Consider the following 15,823-nt stretch of genomic DNA (forward strand, 5'->3'; position numbering starts at 1 on the left):
CTATAAGTAGAGGGAGCTCTCTGTCCCCAGTCAATTGCACCTCCACTTGGCTTCTGGTATCTCCAGGATTCCCACCAACTTCCAGCCATGAAGATCTTCTGCCTCCTCTCTGTCACCTTCCACCTCCTGCTCTTGGTGGCTCCAGGTACGGCCTTCTTCTCAGACATTTATTCTCCGAACTTCACATCTCTCAGCTTTCCTCATATTAAACCTGCCTCCGAATGTTTACTTGCAGGGAATCCATAAGGTATGAGCGTTGGGTTCCCCTGCCCCTCTGTCCTCCTTGAGAGCTTCCCAATGGGGCATCTGGTTGGCCCCTGCAAGAAGAGGGACTAGATGGGGTCCCTTTGGCCTGAACCAGCAGTCAGTCTCTTCCTACGATCTTCTTGCCATGCTAATCCCAAAACATGGAATCTAATCCAAAGAAGTGGCTGCTTTAAAATCTTTCATCTTTGCAGTGGGGCAGAGAGTGAGCCAGTTTCCTGGGCAAGGGGGCATTTCTCTCCAGTGGCTCTGACACGCCTTCCCTTCCGCCTTGGCTTAAATCAGGCATGTCCAACAGGTCAATTGTGATCTCCCCCCTAAAAGAAGCCGGACAACAATGGGTAGATCACCGCCATTTTTTTTATACTGAGAGTGGATCACAGTTGCTTGGGAGTTTGACATGCCTGGCTTAGACCATCTGCTAAAGCTTCAGGTGGGAGGGGAATGATCTCACTCTCCAGCCCAGACCCTTTCCCTGCATTCCTCCTGCACCAGCTGTCCCCAACCTGGTGCCCCCCAGATATCCCAGGCAGTGGGGCCTTTGGGGAAGGTGTGGAAAGTGCAGAAGGCCAGGCCTTGGGGGGAGGAGCAGAGCAAGTGTCAAAGGGTTTTTTCCTCTTCCAGATTTCACCGAAGCTCAAAATCTCGAACCGCAATGTGTCCGTAGGGGAGGGAGATGCAAGTATTTCAGCTGCGGCATCAAGGAAAGAGAAATTGGATGGTGTTCGAGAGACAAACTTTGTTGCCGTTGAGGTGAGTTATATGGAAATGTTCATGGTGCCCAGGGCTGAAGAAAATGGGTTCCAGAACAGTAGAGGGAGCTGGGTATGTTTAGCCTGGAAAAGGAGAGGAGGAGACTTTTTTCCTCCTGTTTTGGAGGGTAAGACACAAAGCAAGATTCAGACTAAAGAAGGACTTTCTGAGGGAGGGTTAGAGTTGTTCAACAGAGGAATGGTCTGCCTCAGAAGGTGGTGGACTCTCCTTCCTTGGGAGCTTTTAAGCAAAGGTTTGATGGCCATTCATCAAGGATTCTTTAGTTGTGATTCGAACCTTGCCTGGGGTTGGAGTAGATGTCCCTTTGGGGTTCCTTCCAGTGCTACAGTTCTGCGGTTCTGGGCTGTGCACTTTGGGAGGCCTGGTAGGGGCTTTGCAATCTCATCTACGTTTCCTCTGTTTATTTTCCTAACCAAGAGCTGCCCCAACCTACAAGGAGCATCTGAGCAAGCTGGACCCTCTTCATTCCTCCTTTTAAAACAGGCAGGGCTGGGAGAGACCCCTGCTGGGAACCCTGCTGAGATCACTCAGCTTGATGGACCAACGGATGGAAGACAGCTTCCGATGTCAGACGTGGGCCTGTGTCTCAGGACGCCACCCCCTTCTTTGGGGCAGGGACCAAAACCGACATTTCTACTCCTCTGTTTGCAATAAACCTCCATGTTTGCCATTCATAAATATGACAGTGTTTCTCTTTAATACCTTTGACCACCAGGAACCTGGCAGCGTTTCATTGATGGCCAGAGCTGGATCTAGGGAACGGCTGTAGCTGATCCTTTCAAATATGGGGAACGAGCTGTTGTGCTCCTCCCAGCATGAAACCTCCAGTATCAAGTCATGTCTGGGAAGCTTTGACCTTCCAGATGCAACTCCCACCAGTGGCCAATGGTCAGGGGTGGGGTCCAGAGTTGTAATCCAAGCAACATCTGTATCAAGTAATCTGACCATTCTTCTTCCTTTTAAACCTAGACCAGATTTTCACATACACCCCAAGCCACTGCCTCATTTGCTTATTATCCAGCCCAAAGAAGCATTCTGCGGAATTCAAAAGCTTGCTTATTTTTTGGTGACCTGTGGTCAGTCCAGTAAAGGTATTGGCTTACATTAAATATTGTATTTTAGTCCATGGTGGCATGATTAAGATTCTGATACCGATTTGTATACCACCCTTCAATCGTAGATTTTGGGGCAGTTCAAAACATAAAAATACAGTACAAGATAAAAAATGCAAAATGCATCACAAACAAACAAACAAACAAACAAACAAACAATATCCCCCCAAAAAACCACACTAGGGACATCATTCAGTCACAGAAAAGGCCTATTCTTCTGTTGCCACCCACTGGACATCTTGTGGAGGAGGAACACAAAGAATGGTCTCAGATGATGATTGCAGGGTCTCCGTAGGTTAACGTGGGGAGAGGGGCTCCTTGAGGTAATAAGGTATGATGGAATGGAAGCAAGAAAGGAGGGGGGAGGAGAGCATAAGATGCATCAAATCTTGAGAGTTTTGTGTCACCCAGATGATGGGGTGGAAGAACTCACCTGAGGGGCCTCACCTGTCCAGGGATGATCACAAGGTTTGGGCAGCTTCCAACCCACCTTTCCTTAAGAAGATATGATAGCCACCCTCAAATATCTAAAGGGCTTTCACACCAAAAATGAATCAAGCTTGTTTTCTGCTCCTCCGGAAGGTGGGACCTGGGCCAATGTCTTCAACTTATAAGAAAGGAGATTCTGACTAAACATTCGGAAAAACTTTCTGACAGTGGGAACTACTTGACAGTGGAACAGTTTATCTCAGGGGGTTGTGGTCTCTCCTTCCTTGGAGATTTTAAGCAGAGGTTGGATGGCCATCTGACATGGATGCTTCAGCTGAGATTCTTGCATTGCAGGGCACCCGACTAGATGACCCTGTGTGTCCCTTCCAACTGTACAAATCCATACTTCTATAAGACAGGGATGGGGATCCTGGAGGTTCTCCAGGCAATGTTGAAGATACCTCTGGCTGCACATCACAATGCCTTTGTTCTACCTACATTGTCATGGCAGGAGACTGTGGGAAGGAGAAGCACTCTTGGGCTGTGGTCCTGTTTGTGGGCATCTGTTTGGCCACTATCAGAAAAGCCAAGGAATTTGGCAGGAGCTCAGACCTTCCCCAGCCCTGTTTCGGGATATTACACACATGGAGGAATCTCATGTCTCCATGGAATCCTAACCACATGTCCTGTCTTGGCCTCTCTGTGTTTTTGTATTTATGTGTTTCACACATCATATATTAGAGTCCAACAGAAAACAAGACCCAGCACACATTTCACAAAATGGACCTACACAAAGGTTTCCAATACTTGCATTTATTAAAAAGTAAAAGCTAAAGCATTTTTGCAGGCAAACAAAATCCTAGCTCCAATCTGAGCCCACTTACTAAGGAGTCAGGCCCCACTGGCCCCAGTGGGCTTACTCATGAGTAGACAGGCAGACAGGATGGCTCCCTCTTGACTCCTTCCCAGCATCGCCTTCAGCAGCATCAAGCAAAGCGGTTTCTTCCCCAGCAGAGATGGGGGTGCAGTCGAGGCAGCTGAACATCAGAGGCGAGCAGGGTGGTCTTCCTTTCACCAGAGGTCTTGCACCGGAGATCTGCAGAGTTACCCCCCTGTGAGAGGAGGAAACACTGTTAAAACGGGTGTTGGTGGTGGTTCTGAGAACCCAAACCAGTGACACAGAGGGTTTGTTGCAGACCTCCGGCTAAATGTGGGTGGGGTGTTTTGGGGGGTGTCTCCATCCTGACCTCAAGCCCTCCTATCTACACCCCTCATCACCATAGCTGTCAACTTTCAGATTTGAAAATAAGGGATCAGCAGCCTCACCTGTCCCGTGGGCAGTCTACGGGATATCTAAGAATCTGGGATAGCAGCAGGAAGCAGTGTGAATAAGGAAATTTCCCACAAAAAAAGGGAAGGTTGACAGCTATGATCATCACATGACCTTGTAGCCTGGGGCTGCTGGGAGTTGTAGTCCTCAGTTGGTAGAACATGAGACTCTTAATCTTAAGGGTTGCCAAAGCTTGGTCTGCTTGCTTTTGAGTTCTCTTTTCTCAGCTCCTGGAGAGAAAGTACTACAAGGGCAGGGGCATTCTCAAAACCATGACCTGGAACATGGAACTGAGCAGGTGGAGAGAATCTAACAGACATGCAATAGTTTTCAGGATCTGGTTAGTGACTAATGGCTAATACTTTGAATGCTGGCAGCATGAGATGGGATTGGGACCTTATGATGGAGACATTGTGTGGGAAGGGACGGACAGAAGGCAGTACATTGGAGGACTCAATGAAAGGCTCCGGAAGGAGATTCCTACTAAACCTCTGGAAGGAATTTCTGATGGTAAGAGCTGATAGATAGAGGAACGGTCTCCATCAGGAGGTGGTGGACTCTCTTTCCTTGGAGGGCCACCTGTCAGGAATGCTTTACATGAGATCCCTGCATTGCAGGGTGTTGACTAGAGGATCCTTGGAGTCCCCTCCTCCAACTCTGCAAATCTATGATTCTATGTTTCTGTAATAGAGGAACTAGAGCAGGTAGGTATTGAGGTTGAATCCTGACAAGACAGAAGTACTGTTCTTGGGGGACAGGGGGCAGGCTGGTGTGAAGGACTCCCTGGTCCTGCATGGGGTAACTGTGCCACTGAAGGACCAGGTGCGTAGCCTGGGAGTCATTTTGGACTCACAGCTGTCCATGGAGGCGCAGGTCAGTTCTGTGTCTAGGGCAGCTGTCTACCAGCTCCATCTGGCACGCAGGATGAGACCCTACCTGCCCACGGACTGTCTCACCAGAGTGATGCATGCTCTGGTTATCTCCTGCTTGGACTACTGCCATGCGCTCCACGTGGGGCTACCTTTGAAGGTGACCTGGAAACTACAACTAATCTAGAATGCGGCAGCTAGACTGGTGACTGGGAGCGACCGCTGAGACCATATAACACCGGTCTTGAAAGACCTACACTGGCTCCCAGTACGTTTCCGAGCACAATTCAAAGTGTTGGTGCTGACCTTTAAAGCCCTAAACGGCCTTGGTCCAGTATAACTGAAGAAACATCTCCACCTCCATCATTCTGCCTGGACACTGAGGTCCAGCTCCGAGGGCCTTCTGGCGGTTCCCTCACTGCGAGAAGCCAAGTTACAGGGAACCAGGCAGAGGGCCTTCTCGGTGGTGGCGCCCGCCCTGTGGAACGCCCTCCCACCAGATGTCAAAGAGAAAAATAACTACCAGACTTTTAGAAGACATCTAAAGGCAGCCCTGTTTAGGGAAGCTTTTAATGTTTAATAGGTTATTGTCTTTTAGTGTTTTGTTGGAAGCCGCCCAGAGTGGCTGGGGAAACCCAGCCAGATGGGCGGGGTATAAATAATAAATTATTATTATTATTATTATTATTATTATTATTATCCAGACTCAGTCTCAATGTGTGATGAGCCATGTTCAGATTTCTGAAGCAGTTCAGGCTGAATTGTTGTGGTAGCACCCCCACTCCCCCTGACACCCTCAGCTCCAATATTTAGCAGAAGGCCTGAATTGCATTGCATGGGGTTGGACAGGATGAACCCCTTGGGTCCCCTCCAAGTCTACAATTCTATGCTACGATTCTAAGGCAGACCTCTGAGCATCTAGGCTGTGCACTTTGGCCTTTGCAATCTCATCAACACTTTTACGATACAATATATTTATTGCCATTGTCCCATACGGAAAAATGAAATTGAAAATCTACATAAAACATTCAAAACCCCCTAAAAACTCTGAAACCCCATTTTAAAATACAATATACTATAGAGACTCCTTATGTTGTGTTTAGAACCAGAATTGCATTTGCGTAGAAACTGTTTCTCAGGCGGCTAGTCCTGGTCTTTATAACCCTGTACCTTCTTCCAGAAGGCAGAAGCTGAAAGAGATCATTTCCGGGGTGCGCAATATCCTGCGCTATCTCTGTCGCTTTCTTATGGCACCTGGAAGCATAGATTTGATCTAATCTGGTTCATTTAATTCTATTTTAACTGGCAGCAGCCCCAGGAGAGGACAAATTTGAGCAGAACACTTAACCCCTTACCTTCCAGCCGTTGCAAAGGATGGGTTTCCTTTCCAGGCTAAGAGGAGTTGTGACTGGGGGCTGTGTCTCTCTTTGAGACACAGTTATAACTTGATCTAACTCACCTTAACGACAGCAAACTTTGAGTCCTGTGCATCTACCAATCTGTCTTTTGCCTTTCCAGCACCTAAGATAGTGGCAGCTTCCCCTGAGATGGCGACATTTCTCATCGAGATTTTGGGCTCCGGTGAAATCTGGGGGAGGAGAAAAAACCATTTGAAGCCTGCCCGGCACCCCCAGAACTGACCTTCTACACCTTCACTTCTTCTTCCCTGATCACCCTGCAGGGCAAGAAATCTGGAGGGGGCCACATTGGGGGAGGCTGGTGCAGGATGAATGCAGGGAAAGGGTCTGGGGTGGAGAGAGAGACCCTTCCCCTCCTGCCTGCACCTTCAGCAAAAGAGCTGAGCCAAGGCGGTCACTAAGGCTGCGTCAGAGAGACTGGCTACAAGAAATCCCTACTAATGCAGAGTGGCAGATGAAAATGATGAACTATGCGGAGATAGCCAAGCTGACTGGCAGAATTCGGGATCAGGATGATCAGAGATTTCAGGAAAGTTGGAGTAAATTCACTGTGTAACTAAAGGATAATTGTAAAACCTTAAAAGCACTGGCAGGACTGAAATAACTTCTACAATGTAAAGACAGATAAGAGGTTGAATACTAAAATACGTGATTTAAGAGAATAAGGGATACCTGTTGAAGGGAAGGAGGGAAGTTGCAAGCTCGGCAGAGCTGAAAGTATATATGTGGTTTGGTGTATTGTATAAGACTGTGTTAAGAAAATAATAAAAAATTATTGGGGGGAGGGAGAGACTGGCTTCCCTTTGTTAAGTACTTAATTCCTTCCGGAGGTCCGTATTTAACCTGAAACTGTTCTTAACCTGAAGCACCACATTAGTTAATGGGGCCTCCTGCTGCTGCCACGCCGCCGGAGCCCAATTTCTGTTCTCATCCTGAAGCAAAGTTCTTAACCTGAAGCACTATTTCTGGGTTAGCGGAGTCTTTTTTTTTTTTAATAATTTTTATTAAGGTTTTAAACAACAAAGAAAGAGAAAAAAAACATACGCAATACATATAACAACAACACACACAAAAAACAACACAAAATTCAACAATAAAAAAACAAAAAACATAACAATTAAAAACAATATCTCTTTTCCATTTCCATTTTTAAATTACTTATTTTCTGGACTTCCTCATACCTCCCTCTTTTGTATTCCAATCCAAATTGTTTGTCCAGCAGTTTCTTTTCCACTTTTTTAATCCCAATCTTTAGTTTGATAAAATATTAAAATATATAACTTCAACTTCTTTAAACCTAATCCTTGGTCTTAGTATCATATAACGTTAAAATTTTCCCTCTTAATATCAAATTTCCATTTCTTTAAACATCTTTAATCTTAATCTTTAATCTTAGTCTATCATTAACTTTAACCTGTACAGCTGGAAACCACTTGTTTTCAGTCCAACATCACTCTAACATTCCTTAATTTTGCAGTCTTTCTGAAGATAGTCTTTAAATTTCTTCCAAATCTTCCTCCATCGACTCTTCTCCCTGGTCACGGATTCTACCAGTCATTTCCGCCAATTCCATATAGTCCATAAGTTTCATCTGCCATTCCTCCAGCGGAAGTTCTTGTGTCTTCCAATACTTTGCGATGAGTATTCTTGCTGCTGTTGTTGCACTGGGTTAGCGGAGTCTTTAACCTGAAGCGTATGTAACCTGAAGCGTATGTAACCTGAGGTACCACTGTATTAAACATCTTAAAGCAATTCCTATGGATGATATTTCATGTTGCAAGATTAGTATTACAGTGAGATCATAGAAAGAGCCTGATTTCTGGATCGAGCCAAAGGAAACACATTGCTCTTCAAGTGGCTGACCAGATGCCCCATTTGGGAAGTTCTCAAGGAGGACAGAGGGGCAAAGGAATTCTCCACCCATCCCTTTGGGGTTCCCTGAAGCTAGATATTCAGAGGCAGGTTTAAAATGAATAAAGTTGAGAGCTGTGGAGCTGCTCAGAGAAGAAGCATCTGAGAAGAAGGCCATACCTGGAGCCACCAGCATCAAGAGGAGGACGGCAACAGAGAGCAGGCAGAAGATCTTCATGGCTGGAGGTTGGTGGGAATCCTGGAGGTACCAGAAGCCAAATGGAGGTGCAACTGACTGGGGAAGAGAAGTCCCCCTACTTATAGGTTGCTGGAGGACTGATGAAACCTTGTGGGATGCCAACCGTCATTTGCAGGATGGATGTGGCAAGCTCTGAGGGGCAGTGCCAAGGACCAGCCAAAGACCACAGAATCATAGAGTCATAGAGTTTCAGCATTGGAAGGTACCCCAAGAGTCATCTAGTCCAACCCCTGCAATGCAGGAATCTCTGACTGGTGCCCATCCAACCTCTGCTTCAGATCTTCCTGCGATGGAGAGAGCCCATCATCTTCTGAAGGGGTCCGTTCCACTGTGGAACAACTCAGATATTCCTAATGTTTAGTTGGAATCTTCTTTCTTGCCATTTGAATCTGCTGTTTGGGATCCTCCCCTCTGGAGCAGGGAGAAAACAAACTAGCTCCATCCTCTATATGACAGACTTAGAGATATGGCTATCATTTCTTCTCTCTCTCTCCCCAACTCCCTCAATCATGTTACTATTATTATTGCAGTGGTAGCTCTAGTTATGAACTTAATTCGTTCTGGAGGTCCGTTCTTAACCAGAAACTGTTCTTAACTAGAGGCGTGCTTTCGCTAATGGGGCCTCTTGCTGCTGCTGTGCCGCCAGCACACCATTTCCGTTCTCATCCTGGGGCAAAGTTCTCAGCTTGAGGTAATTCTTCCAGGTTAGCAGAGTTTGTAACCTGAGGCGTTTATAAGTTGAGGTTCCGCTGTATTATGTGTTCTTGCCCAACTGTCAGATTTGCAAAATCATAGTTTCCAACTGCCCCGAAGATTCCGGAACTCCCACTTGCTCCTAATGTAGATTTTAACTCACCCCTTCTTCCCTCAGTAGGGGGTGGGTGGGGGTTGGAAAACACCATTTTGTGGTTTGCCTCAGGTACTCAAATGTCTTGGGCCGGTCCTGTCAACAAGGCTCTCCATCCCTACTTCTCCCTCATCGCCCCCTTCTTCTTTCTCCATGCCCCTCCAACCTTTCAAGTGTTGAGATTCCTCCCTGAGTGTAACATTGTCTGGAGAACTCCAGACTCAACTTCCCTGTTTTCTTTAGGAAGGGGGTGTCCATAGATGACCAAAGCCTAATAATAGCAATAATAAAATAATAATAATAATAATAATAATAATAATAATAATAATAATATAAAAAAAAAACCAAACAATTTATTATTTGTACCCTGTCCCTTGCTGGGCTTCCAACAAAGATTAAAAATACATAAAAATGTCACACATTAAAAACTTCCCTGAACAGGGCTGCCTTCAGATGTCTTCTAAATGTCAGGTAGTTGTTCATCGCTTTGACATCTGGTGGGAGGGCGTTCCACAGGGCGGGTGCCACTACGGAGAAGAATAGCATCTTTGTGCTAGCAATATCCTAGCCGCAGTTGTAGCATACAGTGGTAACTCTGGTTGTGAACAATTCTGTGCATTGTTGTAAATATATGGGGGGAATTAAAAAAAGTGGGCACCCTAAGCGAGGACAAGGCTTTTTTATTTAATTTTGGAGAAAGGGGAGAAGTATCAGTGCCAGTCGTGAGCTGAAGGTCTGGGCTGTGCCTGTAACATTTAGCAGGCAGTTGCTGGTCTTTTGCAATCTCCACAGAGATGGGCCCCAGGAGATGTCTTCAGCCTCCTTTCCCAAGAGCCTGAAGTTCAAACCCAGCAGGCAAGGTGGGGAACCTGTGGTCACAGGGCTACGTCCCATTTCCCCACCTGGTCTTGCTTCAAGTTAACGGACAAGCGTTGCTCCATCGGATGCCCACAGGCAGCAAAGTTGGGTGAAGCAACTGCCAGATGCAGCCCAGTGAAATTGGGAATGACCCAAGATCAGAAGGTCATATTGGGGGACAGTGCATGGGATTGGGGAGCAGCGATGCCAAAGACATGCAAACAGACTGAGGGATGGAGAAAAGGTGCAAAAAAGCACATTTCAGGTTCCTTGAAAATATTGTTATGCAGCAGCCAAGTCTCTGAGTTGGGGGGAAATCCATGAGTTCCCGTGCTTGCCCAGAGTTTGGTTTGCTTGGAATGAAGGTCAGCGGAGACTGTGCTGTTGTTTGGATATCTGGTGTTATTTACACATATAGACAGCCTGAGCATAAAATGCAGGGCTTCAAAGCATTAACACCCCTCGAAAAAACCCTCCTTCTCAGTCAGAGCTTTGGATTTGGTACACAGCAAGCCCATCTCTGTGTCTCTGGCTTCCAACCTGCTTCCTGCAAAACACTCAAACTGGCTCAGGACCTCTTTACCTCCAATGCCACCTCTCCCCATATGTACCAAACTGGATCCTGAGATCATCATCTGAGGCCCTCCTACAGTCAGGGATAAATCATAAAATTGTAGAGTGAGGAGGGACCCTGAGGGTCATCCAGTTCAAGCCCCTTCAAAGCAGGAAACTCAACTAAAGCATCAATGACAGATGGCCATCCCACCCCAGCTCCAGTGAAGGAAAGGCCACAAGCTCCTCCACAAATCCATATCCAGAACCTTGAGATGTCTCCCCTTCCCCTTCATGCTCTTTTCTGGGGGCTGACCATTCCTTGCTGTTCCCTCCCCACTATACTCGAGGGGCAGCTAGTGCTGGGACTGTCAGATATTTGCAGACTGCATCTCCCATTATTCCTGGTCGGTGGCCCTTCTGGCTTGTGGGGCAGGGGGAGCCGGAGGTCCCCCTCAACACTGGGAAGTCCCCACATTGGCTCCCAGGAACAGGAGGAAGGGGACAACAAAGAGATATTTTATATCTTATTTTGGGGAGGGGAGAGAAGGATTGGTGCTTGCTGTGAGATGTTGGTCTGAGCTGTGTCCTGCCCAGTGACATTTAGCAGGCAGTTGCTGGTCTTTTGCAATCTCCACAGAGACGGGCCCCAGGAGATGTCTTCAGCCTCCTTTCCCAAGAGCCTGAAGTTCAAACCCAGCAGGCAAGGTGGGGAACCTGTGGTCACAGGGCTAAGTCCCATTTCCCCACCTGGACTTGCTTCAAGTAAACGGACAAGCGTTGCTCCATCGGATGCTCACAGGCAGCAAAGTTGGCTCAAGCAACTGCCAGATTTCACACAGTGAACTTGGGAATGAGCCCAGATCAGAAGGTGATATCGGGGGACAGTTGGTGGGAGTGGGGAGCTGCAAGGTCAAAGACACCCCTTTCCATGCAAACAGATTCAGGGATGGAGCTGGAGAAAATGGTCAAAAAAAGAACATTTCAGGTTCCTTGAAACTATTGTTACACTGCACCCAAATTGCTGAGCATGGAGAAAACCCAGGGGTTTCAGTGTTTGCCCAGAGTTTGAGTTTTTTGAAGGTGAGCGGAGACTTTGGTGTCTTTAGGAGATTTGGGTTTGTTTTTAACATATAGAGAGAGCATGGGCATAAAATGGATGGGGTCACAGCATTAACACCCCCCAAATCATCCTCCTCAGTTCCTCACAGCTTTGGATCCCCTACACAGGAAACAGGAATCTGTGTCTCCAGCTTCCAGGCTGCTTCCAACTCCGCTCTCACACTCCACATGGGCTCAGGACCACAGAATCTCAAGGACGGCCTCCCCCCATATGAACTGACCTGGACCCTGAGATCGTCATCAGAAGCCCTTCTTCATGTGCCCCCTTTTCAAGAGGTCTATGGGGCAGCACTGCAAGAAGAGGTTTTTTCTGTGGTGGCTCCCTGTTTGTGGAATACTCTTCCCTGGGAGTCTCATTCTGCTCCCTTAGGTGCCAGGCAAATTACTCTTCTCCCAGGCCTCGTGCTAATGAAAAAATCTATGGTCTTTTACATGTGTGGGGTGTTCTTGTTTGGTTTGTTAATATGATATGTATTTTGCAGTTTTTGAATTTTTAACTGAGCTGTGGTCCTCAGATAAAGAACAGCTTGGACTTGATATCCCACCTTTCACTCCCCTTAATGAGCCTCAAAGAAGCTAACAATCTCCTTTCCCTTCCTGCCGCACAACAAACACTCTGTGAGGTGAGTGAGGCTGAGAAAAATATGCCCTCATCCCAACAAACGTTTTCACAACATGAACCAACACAAAGGTTTCCAATACTTGCATTTATTTTTTTAAAAAAAAGCTAAAGCATTTTTGCAGGCAAACCAAATCCAAGCTCCAATCTGAGCCCACTTACTAAGGAGTCAGGCCCCACTGGTCCCAGTGGGCTTACTCATGAGTAGACAGGCAGAAAGGACGGCTCCCTCTTGACTCCTTCCCAGCATCGCCTTCAGCAGCATCAAGCAAAGCGGTTTCTTCCCCAGCAGAGATGGGGGTGCAGTCGAGGCAGCTGCACATCAGAGGAGAGCAGGGTGGTCTTCCTTTCACCAGAGGTCTTGCACCGGAGATCTGCAGAGTTAGTATCCTGTGAGAGAAAACACTATTAAAACGGGTGCTGGTGGTGGCTCTGAAAACCCAGACCAGTGACACCAATTGGGAGGCAGAAGAGCTGCAGTTTTCAGAGTTCCAATTGCACACAGAGGGTCTGTTTTGCAGAGGGTTGGACTAGATGACCCCTTCAGTCCCTCCCAACGCTACATTTCTATTCTATGATAGTAGGAGAGACTTCTGAGCATTTCATGTATGCACTTGGGGGAATTTGAGTGTGGCTTGGCTGCCACACACACTTTTTTTCTGGAGTGATTCATGATTTGGAGTCATGAAACACAATTAATTTTTGAGGAAAACTAAGATTTGATTTAACTCACCTCTACGGCAACACCACTGGCGACCACACCTAAAAAGTGTGTTTCGGGGCGGCCAGCACCTATGAAATTGCAGTATCCCATTCTGCTGTCGACATCTCTGAATGCAATAACCTTGGGCTCTGGTGAAATCTGAAGGAAGAATAAGACAACGTGCTCTGATGGTGTTTCCTGCTTGGCAGGGGGTTGGACTCGATGGCCCTTGTGGTCTCTTCCAACTATGATTCTATGATTCTAAGACATTGAAGGCTCTGTCTCTCAGGACTGACCTTCTACACCTTCCACAACTTCTTCCACAGTGGCCCTGCTGGCTTGGACACCCAGAGGGCACCAGGTTGGGGAAAGCTGGTGCTGGAAGAATGCAGGGCTGGAGCAGAGAGTCAGTCCCTTTTGCTGCCTCCCTGCACCTCCAGGACAGGGTCTGAGCCAAGGTGGATGGGAAGGCTGCGTCAGAGTCACTGGCTTCACTGGGCAGCCACTGGCAGACTGGGAGAGAGATGCCCCCTTGCCCAGGAAACTGGCCCGTTCTTTTACCCACCACAAAGCTGAATGTGTTGAAGCGCATTATTACAGATTTGAAAGCAAGAGCTTCCGTGGATCACATAAATGAGGTAATAAGAAGAGACTGGCTGGTGGATCTGGCCAAAGGGGGCCCATCGAGTCCAGCATCCTCTTCTCCCAGGGTCCAACCTGAAGCCCCATTTGGGATATTCTCCAGGAGGACAGAGGGGCAAGATCCCACGTCTTTGGGAGTCAGAGCAAGTGATGTTCAGAGTCAGATTTAAATTGAATACAGCGGAGAGCTGTGAAGCTGCTCAGAGAAGAAGCATCTGAGAAGAAGGCCATACCTGGAGCCAGCAGCATCAAGAAGACGACGACGGCCACAGAGAGGAGGCAGAAGACCTTCATGGCTGGAGGTTGGTGGGAATCCTGGAGATACCAGAAGCCAAGTGAAAGAGCAATTGCCAGGGGAAGGAGAGGTCCCTCTACTTATAGGTGGCTGGAGGACTGTTGAAATCTTGTGGGATGCCAACCGTTGTTTGCAGGATGGATGTGGCAAGCTCTGAGCTTCATGTGCCAAGGATGAGCCAAATACCACAGAATCATAGGTTCACAAAAAGGACATCAAGGGTCATCAAGTCCATCCCCCTGCAATGCAGGCATCACAGCTATAGCATCCCTGACAGCTGCCCATTCAACCGCTGCTCAAAATCTCCCTGCAAAGGGGAAGAAGGCACTTTCTGAAGGGGTCCCTTTCACTGCTGAACAACTCAGAAAGTGAATCTGTTTGTTTGTGTCTGCTCACAGTGGCACAACATCTTTTGATGTCCCCTGGGGGGGGGGTGGTTGCAGGCGGGACCAGGGCCTGGGTGCAGAGGGTGAACAAAACACTTCCCATTAGCCCAAATCTAGACTCCATCACTGCTAGGCTGGCATGGGGCACCGAGGGTTCACAGGGCCGTGCTGTGCACCCTCCTCACCTTCCCACACCAAGGGGGGATCATGCCTGGCGATGGCTGCTCCTGGCAGGTGCTCCCCCCAAACACTGGCTGGGTGGCCATTCAGCATGGGGTCAGGGTCCCGGCAGCAAGGCCAGGCTGGGCTCCAGTGGGCAGAGATGCCCAGGAGCAGGCTCTGCGGGGAGCCTTGCATGGGGGCATCTGGCTCATGCCCCCTCAAAATCATGTGCCCGGGGCTACAGCCCACAGTACTCCAGATCGATTTCTTGTGCCAGCATTTCCGCTTGGGCAGTTGTGAGTGTTGGCTTTTTGCAGTATGGTAGCGCTGCAGAGAGCTTGCTGGGGAGACCATGCATTAAAAAGGGACTCAAAAATAATTTAAACAAGGTTTTAATAAGAAAAACAAAAACTCCTTTTACACTAAATACATTAACAAACAAACATGACCCAACCACCAACCCATCCCCCAGGGTAATGGGAGAGCTAGGTGCTGCTCCTTATATACTACACCCAATTGCCAACACAGCTTAATCAGTACAACTCGGCAGCACCTGCTGTGTTTCACAGCTGTAAAGCTGGGTCTCGTTATCTTGCTCTGGCCCTTGCTTTGGCCCCTTAAAGACATACACATTGGGTGGAACAGTGATGAACCTTTACATTTAAAGAAACCATTCAACATTTCCCCTGCGGTTCATCATTGTGGAACAAAACATAAAGCATACTTTGTACATGTTTTTCATGTATAGCTTTTGGAAGTGCTTTAGTAAAAATGTCTGCAATTTGATTGTCACCTGGAACATATTTAAATACAACCATTTCATCAGCAATTAGTTTCTTTACAAACTGTAAACGTAATCTTAAGACTTTAGTGCGCTGCGTATTGGTTTCTGAACATAGGATAGCGAGTCCACTCTGGGAATCAAGGTAAACTTTTACTGGTAGTGTTACTTGCATCTGTAGGTCTGCGAATACTTGCAGATACCATTCTACATCACGAGTGGCCTGAACGCATGCACATAATTCACTCTCTGTTGTGGAGAGACAAATAATGTTTTGTGTCTGGGACTTCCATTCAAATGGACAACCGTTATAACAAAACACCATACCAGACACACCCCTGCAATTATTTTGTTCCACTGCATGAGATGCATCACAGAAAATTTCAAAACCTTTGTCAATACATGTTGTAAACTGCAACCTATAATGTTTGGTATGTTTAAGGTACATTACCACTCTCTTAAGAGCAGAGAAACATTGTGTAGTGGGCTTTGCCACAAATTTTGCCAGAAAGTGAAAGGCATAAGTTATATCTGGTCTTGAGATTCTTTG

At 47.3% G+C, this 15,823-nt stretch overlaps 3 long non-coding RNA genes across 6 annotated transcripts in view; 1 reads left to right on the plus strand and 2 right to left on the minus strand.

Annotated features, from left to right (window-relative positions):
* Positions 1 to 15,823, plus strand: part of LOC308474695 — a 102,013-nt gene that overhangs the window by 54,889 nt on the left and 31,301 nt on the right. The gene's annotated exons all lie outside the window — the stretch shown is intronic.
* Positions 3,449 to 9,044, minus strand: LOC308474742. The gene is made up of 3 exons (XR_013984915.1): positions 8,228 to 9,044; positions 6,238 to 6,366; positions 3,449 to 3,691 (listed from the first exon to the last, which is right to left on the minus strand). It is a non-coding gene; the product is annotated as an uncharacterized lncRNA (long non-coding RNA).
* LOC308474709 overlaps positions 12,465 to 15,823 on the minus strand; it is a 52,162-nt gene continuing 48,803 nt past the window's right edge. Inside the window, exon 3 of the long non-coding RNA XR_013984878.1 lies at positions 12,465 to 12,694. This is a non-coding gene — a long non-coding RNA (uncharacterized lncRNA). The remainder of the gene's footprint in view (positions 12,695 to 15,823) is intronic.

This window comes from Podarcis pityusensis (assembly GCF_964106645.2).
Source record: "Podarcis pityusensis genome assembly, chromosome: 3".
Classification (NCBI taxonomy): Eukaryota; Metazoa; Chordata; class Lepidosauria; order Squamata; family Lacertidae; genus Podarcis; species Podarcis pityusensis.